We start from the raw sequence: 14,784 nt of genomic DNA, 5'->3' as shown, positions 1-14,784 counted from the left end.
CTTTGCATAACTTTGGTCACTTTCTAGTCAGAACTTCATAACAAAGACACCTCCCTTTCATCAGATGAGAAATATGAAAAAAAAAGTTTTCAGAAAGCATGAAAAGGGGAAAAGAAATAGGACTCAAGAGAGCTATATGCTAGTTTTAGTTTCTTCCTCTGTAGACTAGACATTCAGTAAGATCCCTTTTAGCATTACAACTATGATTTTAACATAAATTAGGAGATTAGATTCACCATTCATTAATAATTCATTCAATAAACACATTTATACAGGAATATAATATACAAGAATAGAACATACGTGGTAAGTCCTGTGTGAGAGGAAACATCACAGGAAGTTACCTTACCCAGACCAATGGTTTAGCAGCCTTCTTGGTCAACGTGACATTGAACTAGGTCTTAAAGAAAAAATGTAAATTAGATAGTTGAGGGAAAGAAGAGCATTCCAGGAAGAAGAGGAGTTTATGCAAAGGGACAAAGCCTAAGAACAGCCAACCCATTCCGGGAACACACTGGCACTTATTTATAAATGCACAGTACAATATGGCTGTTATGGAAGTTCGTAAAGATGCTCTACTGTGCGCCTAGTATATTGCTTAGCATGTCATAGTACAGAGTTTGGATATTGTCCAGCAGGCAACAGAGAACAGAAGTTTTTAAATGGATAAGTGCGGGCGCCTGGGTGGCTCAGTCGGTTAAGCGACTGCCTTCGGCTCAGGTCATGATCCTGGAGTCCCTGGATCGAGTCCCGCATCGGGCTCCCTGCTTGGCAGGGAGTCTGCTTCTCCCTCTGACCTTCCCGACCCTCCCCCCTCTCATGCTCTCTCTCTCTCAATCTCTCTCTCTCAAATAAATAAATAAAATCTTTAAAAAATAAAAATAAAAATAAAATAATAAAATAAATAAATAAATAAATGGATAAGTGACAGGATTACATTTGCATTTTAGAAATACTTGAGAAACATATGAAAAAGAAAGAAGAGGGCAGGTGTAGAGTCTGGAACACCAGCTGGGATGTAAGAAATGATAGTGGTAGGAAGTAAGGTGGACACCTTGGGACTAGGGGGCATTGAGGACAGATCTGAGTCATGTTCAAGAAGATATAACTAACCTCGGTGACAAATTTGATGCAGAGGTTAAAGGAGAAGAAGAAGCCAAGAAATTGTCCCATGTTCCTCTTGGGCGACTGAGTAGATAGAGTTACCAACCTCCCATAAGGAGAGTATTTGAGTAGGGTTGGAAAGAGGAACAATTCTCCTTTAAACATGTTTGATTTGAAATGGCGACAAAACACACAAGTAGAAATGTCTATGAGCCTAGAACCCAAAAGATCTGGGCTGGACTTCTGGTTGTCATGGTCATTAGCACATATGTAAAAGTCACTGTCACTGGACTGCAAGCTCAGTGGGCAGGAACTCTGAATTATTTACAGAAGGAACTCAAGAAATATTTAAGTGAATAAAAATGCAATCCCAAAGGAATGGGAACACTGAAGTACAGGCATGAGACTGCTAACATCTGACATTGAGTATCATTAGCAAAGCACACAAAAGAGAACAAGAAGAAACAAGAGGAGAAATAGGAGGACACTTACGGGGAGGAAGGAAAATGTTTTAAGGAGAGCACTCCAGCAGAGTCAAAGAATACTGGAGGGTCTGATAAAATGAGTCCAAAGCATGTGTATTGGATTTCATATCAAGGAGGTGGTGACTTACGGGAAATAATGCTGCTTCAGAGAAAGAGGGATCATCCTTTTGAAAAACCTAAGTGGGGCACCTGGGTGGCACAGTTGGTTCAGCAACCAACCCTTGCTTTCAGCTGGGGTTGTGATCTCAGGATCATGGGATCAAGCCGCATGTCGAGCCCAGAGTCTGCTTGAGACTCTCTCTGCCTCTCCCTCTGCCCCTCCCCTCCTGTGCTATCTCTCTCAGATAAATAAATAAATCTTTTTTTTAAGAGTTTATTTATTTATCTGAGAGAGAGAGAGAACACAGCGTGAGCAGGGGGAGGGGCAGAGGGAGAGGGAGAGAGAATCTCCAGCAGACTCCCTGCTGAATACAGAGCCTGACTCCGGGCTCGATCTCACGACCCTGAGATCATGACCTGAGCCGAAATCAAGAGTCAGACACTTAACCAGCTGAGCCACCCAGGCACCCCAATAAATTAATCTTAAAAAAAAAAAAAAAAAGAATCTTAGCTGTGAAGGGGAGAAGAAAGTGTAGTTGCTACTGGACACATTTTAGTGAAGAGGGTTCTTTTTTGTTTTAAGATGAAAGTGTCATAATTAAGTCTATTTGATGAGAAGGAAAAAGTAGTATAATAAAAAGGCTGAGGTCTTTATAAAAGAGAAAAGAGAATTAATAAAATGAGTTTTATAAAAATATTCCTAATTAGAGTCCTCTAAGTGGGAGGCTCCTCACGGGCCCATAAATTGTTGTGTGATTTTCTAAAGGAATAGATTTATATCTCTTATAAGAAGTACTTCAGTTGTAGAAATCAAAACATACTTGTGGTGTTGCTGTCTTATCTCTGAGAAATACCCACGGATCTAAGCTTCCTATTTTTAATTATAAAATGAGATTATGCCCATTAATTCCATCTATTCTCCCTCCCACCCTGCTTCCCTCTCTCTCCTCATTCCTAAACAATGATTTGTGTTCAGAGCTCCAAATGGAAGAAGACGCATCTATTCCCAGGCTTCATTCGTTCCAACCCAAGGGCTTTTAAGTTTTCAGTTTACATGCTGAAACTGAAACAGGAAAAAGAAATCCCACTGAAGCCATGCATGCAATCCTGTGGGAAAAATGCTTCAGGAACCTGGTGAGACAATGGGATTCTGGAAAGCAAGGCTTAAAGCTCCTCTTGGTTGTAGGAAGACTATACCACCAATCAAAAGCAAATGAGGAAATCTCTGAACAGTAAGAGAAAGAAGAAATCCAACACGGTGCATCCATGTTTGCAGCACTGTATTAAAGTTCAATTTCTCCTGGCACTAAGAGGCCAGCCACCATTATCTTGTCCATCTTTCTATCTGAATGGACAGGCCTAGTATTACAGTCTTGGGGTTGGGAAAGGGGTACTCTAGAAAAAAAGATTTCTTTAATTCCTTCTTTCTACCTCTCTTTATGTTAAGTGGTGAAGTAGTTCATGTAAAACATCATATCTACTCAATAGCTTACAAGTTGAATCACTTGGTTTTTTTTAAATAAAAATACTATAAAAAGTTCCAACAGAATAGATGATATTAAGGAAACAATAAAAGCCCCTCCAGCCTGTCATTGCCCTATGACCACTTCTCGGATGTACCCATTAACAGTAGTTACTGGGTATCCTGCCAGAAATTCCCTGAGGATGTGTGAGCAAAAATATGACTACCTTTTATTTGCAAAGAAGATGATGGTGGTAATAATCACCTGGGCCCTACACTGTCACAGTCCCGGGCTTTTGTTTCCAAATCTGCAAGTGGGTAGTCCTGTGTTTTTCTCTCCAACTGCATTAACTGAAATGGGCAAACCAATTGCTGCCTTGCTTCAGTAGTGATGAGTCCTAAGTAGGTTTTAGAAGTGCTCTCAGGGAACCTCAACCCTCTGATCCTCCTCTTTCTCCTCCAAAAGGGAAGAGTAGCTTTGAAAAGTTAAGCCCCTGCTGAGGTCCTTCTCTGACTCCCTCTGGGGCTTCTCTCTGGAAGCTCTGTCCTTTTCCTGGCTGGAGCCCCTCCTCCTCGGATGGGGAAAGCATCCTGCTGCTGCCTTAGCTTTAATGAGTATCCAATTAAAAAGAAAGCCAAAATCCTCTTTTCTGGAGACAAGAGAGACCTGAGATTGAAAATACCATGAACCCGGAAGTAAATGAGGAAGACTCAGAATTTCAGAAGTAGTAGCAGTAATAATAATAATTAATTAATGTTTTTTAAAAATTCTCAGATTGAGTTGCTTTTTCCACAGATATCATTTTTCATGGATCTGCCTGAGAGCTCCCTTTCTTCACACTGAATAGTTAAAACACTGTTTAAAATGTGCAAACCTGTGCATTTGTTTGCTTCTATTGACATAAGATAAGCTTCGTATCTTTTTTGGCCTCGGACTTGCCAGTCTTCAGTGGACTGAGCAAGTAGATGAGCAAAGGGGGAAAACAGGCTGGCTCATACTTTCTGGCATCGACCCAATTTTCCAATCTTCAAAATTCTCCGCCAGTTTCCCTCTCTTCATCATTGTATTGTGCGATTTGAAAGACACAGTGGAAATAGCTATGGGAACACAAAGAAAGAAAGAACACACACTATGGGGTTAGCAGAGAGGAAACCCTCTTAATAGATTTCAAAAGAATAAATCCTGGAGCAATCCTGAGTCTTAAAAGATTTACCAGAAATGTAGGCAGAACTCCAAGACCATGTTGCTGGAAAAAATTACAATATTGGGTATTGTAAGATAGAAGATAAGAAGAAGAGAAATTCCAAATGATTTAATAATTAAATTCATGTATGGCTTCTTGTTAACAAGGTCCTACCAAGAACTGTAAGATCCAACCTTGTTACCCTCTTAGCTGGAATAAATATGATGTAGTATTTGCTGAAGTTATCTGTATCATCTTATTTCTAAAATAACTTTGTGTACTTTGGGCCTTTTCAGGTAGCCAAATTCTGTGCAAAGTAAAAGTTTTCCAGTGATTTTTCATTTTTTTTTTTGAGAGAGAAAGAAAGATCGAGGGGAAAAGGGGGCAGGGGCAAAGGGAGGGGGAGAGAGAGAATCTTAAGCCAGCTACACGCCCAGCATGGAACCTGACACAGGGCTCCATCTCACAACCCGGAGATCATGACCTGAGCTGAAATCGAGTCAGATGCTTAACCAACTGAGTCACCCAGGCACCCCTCCAATATATTTTTTTTTAAATCAGTGATTTCCTATCAATATATCACCTGGTCTGTCGAGTCTTTCTTTCTTTTTTCTTTTTTTTTTTTTAATTTTTTAAACTAAACTCTACTCCCAACATGGGGCTAGAACCACAACCCTGAGATCAAGAGTTGCATGCTCTACTGACTGAGCCAGCCAGGTGCCCCTGTCAAGTTCTGACTATGCTTTCCCAGGACTATTGAAATCTCTAACTTGACTGGACCACAGCTATGTCTATGTCTTATGTCTCTGTCTTATGAACTCATGAGGAATACATTCATAGCAAAGAAAGCACTAGAAATTGAACTATAATAAGAATCTACCTAAAGATGTCTCAAGAGAAATAAGTTGCATTCAGAAATAAGTTTTCTTTATTCCAGTGTGGGCTCTGGCAACATATAAGGGCTTTCAATATCTAATCTGGATTTATTGGCTTTTTCTTTAAAGGTTGCAAAGATAGATGCATTTTGTGAATATATGTGACCAGTAGACAAGTTTCAATAAACTTCAAGTTATATTAAAAGTTTAATAGCTCGGCTGCAAACTAAAAATACTCATCAGTAATTCAGGGTTTACTGGCTTTTTGGTGTTTGGAACTCTGGAGGTGATAAAGCAGATAAAAGAGTATTTTTTTAACTAATTAGTGAGTAGATTTGTCTAAAACAGAGACTCAGCAATCCCATCTGCAGGGTCTCTGTCAGAAATGCTATGGAAAATAGGCAGGACAACAGAGCCTAGACAGATAGACTGGGATCAGAGCCGAGAGGCATCATGGAAGAGGGAAGGCATAGTGGCTCAGGTGTCATGACATGGGGACTCTGGCAGACTCCATCGTTGCTTACCCAACAGATCCCTCACCCTGTTCAGCTATTAGGAAGAGAGGCTTTAATATTAAGACACATAGTTCTGGCCTCTGTTCTGGGGAGAGATGGACGTGTGATCCAATTCTTTACAACAATATATAAGGGGAAGTCTGCTGGGTGATTCTGCTCTGGGTGAAAACAAGAGGTGTATAAGAAGGTCTTTCTGCCTGGCTGTTGTCAGGCCAACCCAATCCACCCACCCTCTGCCATTTCTGGTCTTTGAATGTTGTGAAGCTTTTGGCTGGGGCAGCCATATTGCAACCAGGAAAGGATGAAAAGTCAACATGCCATGGATGGTAAAAACAGAAGGATAGAAAGAGCCTGGGGTTTTTTTGTTTGTTTTATTTTTATTTTTATTATCTTCAGTTAGCCAGCATATAGTACATCATAAGTTTTTGATGTAGTGTTTAACGAACGATTCATTAGTTTCATATAACACCCAGTAGAGCCTGGGATTTTAAGACCCCATTGAGAAGATGAACCAATGCCAGTAGATGGCTATCCCTACACTTCTTGATATGAGAACAATAAATCCATTTGTTTTAGCCACTATTCCTCAATATTTCTGTTATTTGCAGCTGAAAGCATTCCTAGTTACTAGGGAAATGATAGTCTTGGTTCTAAAACCAAACCATAGCATGACATTGAGCCAAAAAAAAAGACCTTGTTAAAAAAACTAAAATATAATGAATGACCTCTCAAATCCTTTTCCTTATTTATAAAATGAGGAACAAGAACCAAAACAATCACTGTCATCTTTTCAAGATAAACAAGAGTCTATATCTTTGAAATAATTAAAAACAGGTATTTTGAGCTCCTACCTAACATATTTTGAGGTCTTTCCTGGCCCCATGCTGAGGGTTTAGTCTACATTATCTCATTTAACCTTCCAACAATCCTTTAAAGTGAAGGCTCTCAACCCTTTTTGATAAATGAGAAAACTGTAATTGAGAGAGGCTGAGTAACATGCTCAACGCCAAACAACTACGAAGTAGCAGAACCAAGACACATGTGCGGTCTCTTTCCCACATCTGAATGCATTCACAACTTAGTGAAACAGAGTGAAAATTTGTCCTAACATGAATGCTGTGAGTGAGGCCTAAAGCCTTATGGACACTTGGGTGATGTTGGTTGTTTTACATTTCAAGAGACAGGACTTGACCTATGGTATAAACAAAACCATGTAATAGCTACCTTCCCACCACCACTACATCTTCATACAGAGATGGGCTGAGACTACACACAGGGGTCAAGACTCTCCTAAGGAAATAATTTTGAATTCATTCTAATACATACACAAACAGGTCATTGAGGCACTGATGTTCTATGCCATAAAGTGTGTCTGTAACAATTTTGGCTTAGAGGAATTTTGAATGTAAGAATAATCAGAGCCTACCTGCATCACGCAGAGAACTCTCAGGAAAGTTCCCAAACATAGAATGTCTGTCATTAACGGTCTTCTGGTACCCAGCCGAAATAAACTGCATAATCCGTTCTACATAACTGAATGAATGGACTGCACACCACAGAGGTAGCAACTACATCAGTGACAAGCAAGGGGACCCTGACCAAAAAGATGACTTTGGTTTTGAAATTATGATCAAATACCCACGTTTTTTTTCTGGCAGAAATTAGGCCACAGGTCCATTTGTCTATTAAGGCATGTCATAATTCATTATATGAAAACCTTATCCTCTGCATATGAAAAAACACTCATTTATTCTTTAAAGTTATTTTATTGCTAAAACAACATATTTTTGTAGCAAATCATAAAAAATATGGATAAGAAAACAAAATGAAATAAAACAAAACAAAAAACTGTAAAGATCACCCACAGTTCCACACAAGATGTAACATTTTGAATTCATTATGGATTCATTAACTGAATGAAGATATATATACCATTGCTGTGAGTAAAAATGGAATATCAGTAAGACAGCCACAGAGCGCTGTTTCCACTGGGTGCCAACTGCACAGCCTGGGGCAAGTTTCTTTAGCCAATCTTGGCTTTGGTTTCCTTACCTATAAAGTGAGAATAATAATAATACCAACTGCATAGGGTTTTTTTTAGTGACCATTAAATGAATTACTTTATGTAAAGCACTAATAATGGAGCTGGTTCATACTAAACACTAAATAAATGAGAGCCCTTGCATGTTTTGTAACATGCTATTATCTCGTTCATGTTATTTCATAGTCTTCTACAACATAATTTTTAGTGACTGCAAAGAATTGAATTGTAACAATATATTATAATTTAATCAGTCTCTTATTGTTGAACAGTTCAGTTGTTTCCAATATGTCACTATTTTATACGCCTTTACACCGTGACAAAACTACTTACAGCCAAATTTTTGCACACATCCCTGATTATTTCCTTCAGATGTATTCTTAGGAATAAAATTGCTGAGTCAAAATGGTGAATACACAGCTAAGTTTCCAGATTTGTTACATGAATTTACAATTCCTTCAGTAGTGTATGCCACCCAGCCCCTTAGAAAATATTCAGTATTTTGCCAATTTGATCATTTACAAGTGATTTGCCTTTTCTGTTTTAGTTTTTCATGGGTTCCTACTGACGTGAAATGCTTTTTCATTGTTCATGGACACCTTTGTTTTGTCCTTGAGACTTGCCCGTTCCAGCATGGCTTTTCACGGACCTGCCAGCCCACTCCCCACCCATCACTAGTTACCTCCACTTCACCTAATTCTGGGATGGTTTTTTCTGATCTCCTTTCTCTAGACCTTTTGGTAGTCTTTGACACAATTAACCATTTTCTCCTTAAAAGATTCTCCTCTCTTGCTCTCTGAGATACCGCATCTTTCTGTCTCTCTAGCCATTCCTCCTCACTCTCCTCTGTCTGACCCCTCATGGCCTAATCCTGGGCCCTGTCTATGTGATCTCACTCACTTTCCATTTAATTACCACATATACTAATTATATCTCCAACCAAAACTTCCCTTCTGAGCTCCAGACTCGGACATTCAACTGATAGTAACATCTCTACTTGCACGTATCTCCGGAATCTCAAATTCAACAGCTTCTAAAAGAAACAGGGATTCCCCCTTCTCTTCACTCAGTCTTCCCTGACTTAAAAATGTCACTATCCTATTCAGAGCTAATCGGGTTAGAAACCAGGGTCATTCCTGGTTGCTTTCCCCTTCCCCACTGGGCCTTACCTTCCCATTTGTAAGCAAGTTCTATTGTTTCTCTTTCCAAAATAAATCTTAACCCTTCTCCTCCTCTCCCTCCTCCTTAAACCTCAGTCCCAGTCAAAGTCACCTAGCTTCGCCTCTACTACTACCATAACTTCTCATCTTGTCACTTGTTTGTTCTCTTGCATCCCTCCAACCTGTTGTCCATAAAGCACACATGTTTTTTAAGTGGAAATTTTGATCGTGTTATTCCTGCTTAAAGCCCTTCATTGTATTCCCATAACTTTTCAAATAAACTCCAAACTACTTACCACAATCGAGAAGGCTCTGCATGACTTGCTGCTTGTCTCCCTCTTCCATTTCATTCCTGACCACTCTCCCTGTCCTCTCCCTCACCACATTGGCCTCCTTTCCATTCCTGCAGGGCCTTTGCACGTGCTGTCCCAGCCTACTGGAATGCTCTTTCCACTTCCTCTCCTCTTCACTTAGAAGTCTCCTTCTCATCCTAAAGCTCTTGGTTTGTATGCAGCTCCTCAGGCCTCTCCTGGGCCGATATCACAGTACTTCTACTCCATATTCCCTGTTCTCTTCATAGCACAGAATAGGCTCTCAAGAAATACTTCTTGAACAATGGATGGGTACTTTGCCCAGTTTAATTTTTTTTTTAAGGTTTTATTTATTTATTTGAGACAGAGAGAATGAGAGAGAGAGAGAGCACATGAGAGGGGGTAGGGTCAGAGGGAGAAGCAGGCTCCCTGCCTAGCAGGGAGCCCGATGCGGGACTCAATCCAGGGACTCCAGGATCATGACCTGAGCTGAAGGCAGTCGCTTAACCAACTGAGCCACCCAGGCGCCCTGCCCAGTTTAATTTTTATTAGTGTTTTAATATTTTCTTATTGATTTTCAAGAACTTCAAACATTTTTTGTATATTAAGTATAGTAATGCTTTCTCTTTTATCTTTTGCTCTTTCCTATTTGTGGTGTTTTAGGTCAACAGATGTTTTTCACTTTTATGTACTCAATTCTATCATTTCTGTCCTCTAAGATTCTATCTCAGGTATCAAGCTCAGGCTGGACTTGCCCATTCTATTCACTCTCATTTGTTTTATCTGGTACTTTACTATGTTGACTTATTTACATTTTAATTTTATATCCATGTGGAATTTGTTTTGCTGTATGATATGATGTAAGATTTAACTTATACCAATAATGTTTATTTGGTATTCCTTTTATTTTTGGATGATTTGAAATGCCACATGGAATATATATTACATGCTAATAAATATTTGAGTGTGTTCCTGCATTCTTCAGAATATTCCTTTTGTTTGTCTGTCTATCCCTACACCAGGACCATTCTTTTATTATCTGGTAAGGCCAATATGCTCTCATTATTTAAAGGATTTTCAAGGGTAGTATTGACTCCATGAAAGTTTTCAAACATTTTAAACTATTCTTACTCATTTTTTTCCTACCAGATAAACTTAAAAAAAAAAAAAAAAGACCCAGTAGAATTTTAGTTGGAATTGTATTTGATTTATAGTTTAATTTGGAGAAAACTAAAATCTTAACATTAGTAAGTCTTTCCTCCCAGGAACATGGTCCATCTCTCCATTTAAGCTTGTAAATTTGTGAGTCTCAGTAAAAATGTGTGGTTTTATATATAGGTCCCCTCCTTTTTCGGTTAACATATGGTAAGCACTGCCAGTGCCCTGCCTACCAAATGACTTCGGCATTCCTGTCTATGTGCCAGGCGAGGGCTGCTTACTGGGCCTCCCTATACAAGTGGGTCTTTTCTGCCCATAAGAGCACATGAGGCCTGCTGGCAGGGCCAGCTGGAAATCTGGAGTTCAAGTCCCTAGACACAGGCTCATGCCATCTCCCAGACAGACCCAGTGGGGTGAAGCTCTGTCCTCCCCCAGAAAACACTAACTGGATGACGCACCTCTACTTTCTTCCTCTCTCCTTCTCTCTTCCTCATTCCCAAACTGGGTTCCCAGGATCACTTCAGTAAACAACTCTAACACTCATCTTTGTCTCAGGGTCAGCTTTTAGGGAAACCCCAACCAAGGCATAACCCCTAATTATTTTTAGTTGCTATTGTAAATGGAACTTCTAAAAGTGATAATTCCTAACTAGCAATATAAGAAAGTTATTGATTTTTTTTGTCTATGGTGCATATAATAATATACTCAAACATTAGTTTTGTCATGAAAAAATGAGTACTGTTAAATTGCTTTACATACGTACTCTGCAAATACTGTATGTATTGTGCATTTACACAGATGTAGTGCATAGAGTTGCATATACAACCTCAATGTATGCAGTATCTCCGGGGAAATTTGGAGAATTTTGTGATTTTGCCTACGCACAACTTTTACCTTGCTCACTGTTTTTAGAACCTCATGATCTTTGGCAACTGGCTTCCTTACTGAATTCATTTATTAGTTTTAATAGCATTTCAATTGATTCTCTTAGTCTTTCCAGGTAGACAATCACATCAATAGGAAATAATAAGAATTTTGTCTCTTTTTCATTATTTATACATGTGGTTTCTTCATCTTGTTTTATTGCATTTGCCAGACTTTTCAGAACAATGTTAAGTATTAGTGGTGAAAGGAATATCCTTGTCTAATTTCAGATTTGAATAGAAATTGAATGTTTCTCTTCCTATTGAGATAATGTGTTTGGGGAATGTGTACAGTTTATCCAAAGGCAATTAAATAAAATAAATGACAAATTAAACTGAATTAAAATAAATGATACATTGAATGCAGGATGGACTTTCAGTTTTACACTGGCATGAGATATTTTCTGATTTTTCAACAGATCATTTCTAATAAACTTGATTCTCTTAATTTAAAATGAGTCTAATTTTTATAAGCTCATCTGTAATTTAAGTCTATTTGAGATCTTCTCTAGTGGTTCTATCTTCATTGGACTTTTGATTCCATGGATCATATGAAGAAGTTGCTTCTTCAGATTGGTCTGGGACTTCCAAAGTTCAGAACAGTTGACGTTGATTTATAAGCTAGAAAAATAAAGCCTCTAAAATGTAACAAGGATTTGGCATTTCATACGCACATTTGCCAAATACACACGCCACGTAACTGTTTCTGCTCTTATTATTGGTTCCGATAGACCCAAGTGTTTTCACATAAACACAAACTACAAACATGTAATATGATTTTAAAATTTGGAAGTAATATCAGCTATCACCCTCTAAATTTCATCTTGAGGGTTGCTTTACGAACTTGGTCCGCATTTTGCTTTGTTTGTTTTAAACTTAGCACTCTTCATCAAGCCGAACAGCAGGAGGCAAGACATGGTTTGGCCGGGCATATGTGAGATGGCACCAATTTCCAGTTAGCGTCCATATCTGTTCTTAGCGTGGGCGGGGCAAAAGTTCTTCCTTGAGGAATCCTAGATGTGATTTTGTATTCCTCAAAACTTTTCAAGTTTTATTTCTCATGGATATATTTTTAAAATTCCACAGCTTACCTTATTCTTTTCCCAACCTCTGTTTGCCCCCAGATTAGTGAAGGCAGGTTCTGGGTCAGCCATGCTAAAGTGGAAGGCGAAGGGGAAATAAACACTTTCGACCACATCTAAAAAAAACTAATTTAGTCTGTTTTAAGGCACAAAGAATTGCAAGTACCTTAATTTATTCGAGTAGTCACCTATTGACGTTTAAGATCTCTAATCTTTTGTGATTCAAAAATGCTGAACCTATTGTCCTTATGCACACACCATCTTGTACACACGTAAACATATTTGGCTACTTTGAACATAGGAAGATATGTATCGGGCAGATACCGAGATATTTTAGTGGACCTAAGAAGGAGTTGACTAATCACGTTAGAGGAAGAGAAGCCAAACTGCTGAAGAAACCTCAGCAGCAGGACTTGGTAGATCAGCTCCCCAGAGCACGGCTCAGTTTTACCATCTCCCAGTGTGGCACACTGGCTAGATACTCACCAAAGCCATTTCCTCTTTTTCCTTCTAACACCAGCTAGACTACACTTCCCAGCTCCTTTGCCTATGGGGGTAGCCTTGTGACTCTTTCTAGCCAATCGAATGTGAGCAGAAACGCTGTATGTCACTTTTATGTTGACTCCTAAAACCTGCCACGCCATTCTCTCTTTTCCCTTGTTTCTCAGTGGTAGGAAAAGAATCCAGTGAAATCCTGGTTGAAGGGTGCCTGGATCCCTGAATCACTTTGTGAAAAGTTGTTCAACAAAAGCCCAAGCAAATCTTTGCCATGTAAAGCCACAGAGATTTGGGGATGATTTGTTACGGCAGTTGGCTTTTCCTGCGAATACACTCAAGTCTGCATATCTCTGATCCAATTTTCAAATTCTTGGTAAATAATACTTGGCTCTCTATGGGATGAGTGCCTACCCCTGATGGCAGTGGTTAGGCGGAGGTGTTGTACGGTCTCTTCACAAAGACATGGTCTCTGGAAGCCCACCTCTGGGTATTGTGAGCTATTCCCTGAAAGTGGGAATCATTCCCAGTGCCCTGGGAAGCCACTACAAGAAGGTCTCCTAGATGAAGGATGATAATAAACAGGAAGAGGCTAGAGCTGACAGAACCTCTTCTGAGCCTCTCATGCTGCATCTCAGGGTAGGAGCCAGGGTAAAAATTCTACCCATACTCCCATTCCTCAGAAGCTTCACGTCCCTATAAGACCTGTCATAAATCCTTCACTCTCAGAGACAGTTAACTCTCCCACGTGAATGTAGAATAGATGAAATGATCTTTAGATCATTCATGTGAGACATTATGTTCTAGGAGATACTGTGTACCTTGCTGGAGAAATGTAAGTGTGGGACCCAGCCTGGCACCCTCTTGCCAGAAAACAGAATCATAACTGGAAAGGAAGAAATTTTTGTTAAATGAGCAGTGGCACTCAAACATGGAAATTTGAGCTTCATAGAGATATGGGTGAACAATTACAGGGGGCGGGGGGCATTGTCATTTTTAAAATTCTGGTCCAATATCCCACTTCGCCTCCTATTTTGGGAAGAGTCCTGTCATCTGAGTTGGCTGGGGGCAAGTTCTTACCATTTTCCACAGAAAGCTGAATAAAGCCAGATACCCCTTCTCCTCCTCTGCCTCCTGCTCTACAACCCCCCCTGATGCCTACAGTACGACCAGCATGCAGGATGCTATCACCCAAGAATGGGAGTCTTCAGCGAGTTGGATGAGAATGAAGAGACCGTGTAGAATCACCTCCAGGAGTGGCAGAAGTCCTTGGCAGTGGGAGGGCCCCAACAGAGCATCCTAACCAGCCCTCAGATGTGCCCCTGGGTGGTGATTCCTGATTCCTGCTTATTTGCTGAGCTTACTTTTCAAGTCCTCTCACTGATTCTAGGAGATACCCAATATCCTTCTAATAAACTCCTTTTGGGCTTAACCTAGACGTAGTTTCTAATGCTTGCAACCAAGAACCTTGACTGATAAAATAATTTACTTCTTTCTGTTCATTTTTTCCCTTTGACAACCTGACACATAGAATATTTGAACTCTTGAAAGTGGCAAGATAAACGCTATAAAATCCACATTTCATACAGATGTAGATCACTAAAGTAATTAGAAAGCTGAGACATAATCTTCTTTTCTTTAGGACTACATCAGGCTATGACCAGAAAAATATCTGAATCATCAAGGGCACACTCTAGGAGCTCTACCCAATCAAACACACACACACACACACACACACACAGAGCTCCTGTGGGGCCTCACTGTGTAGGTCTTGAATGTCTCCCCAGGGATGGTAAATCAAGTTCAGCTCACCCAGCAATCAGGCCTAACCAACCTATGCCTGCAAACAGGGAAGTCTGAAGGCTTCGGCTGCAGTTATCTGCACCAGTG

The sequence above is a fragment of the Mirounga leonina genome, unplaced genomic scaffold, assembly GCF_011800145.1.
Source record: "Mirounga leonina isolate KUSES-001 unplaced genomic scaffold, KU_Mleo_1.0 Mir_53, whole genome shotgun sequence".
Classification (NCBI taxonomy): Eukaryota; Metazoa; Chordata; class Mammalia; order Carnivora; family Phocidae; genus Mirounga; species Mirounga leonina.
The sequence above is the reverse complement of the archived record's forward strand: the minus strand, read 5'-3'. Positions refer to the sequence as shown.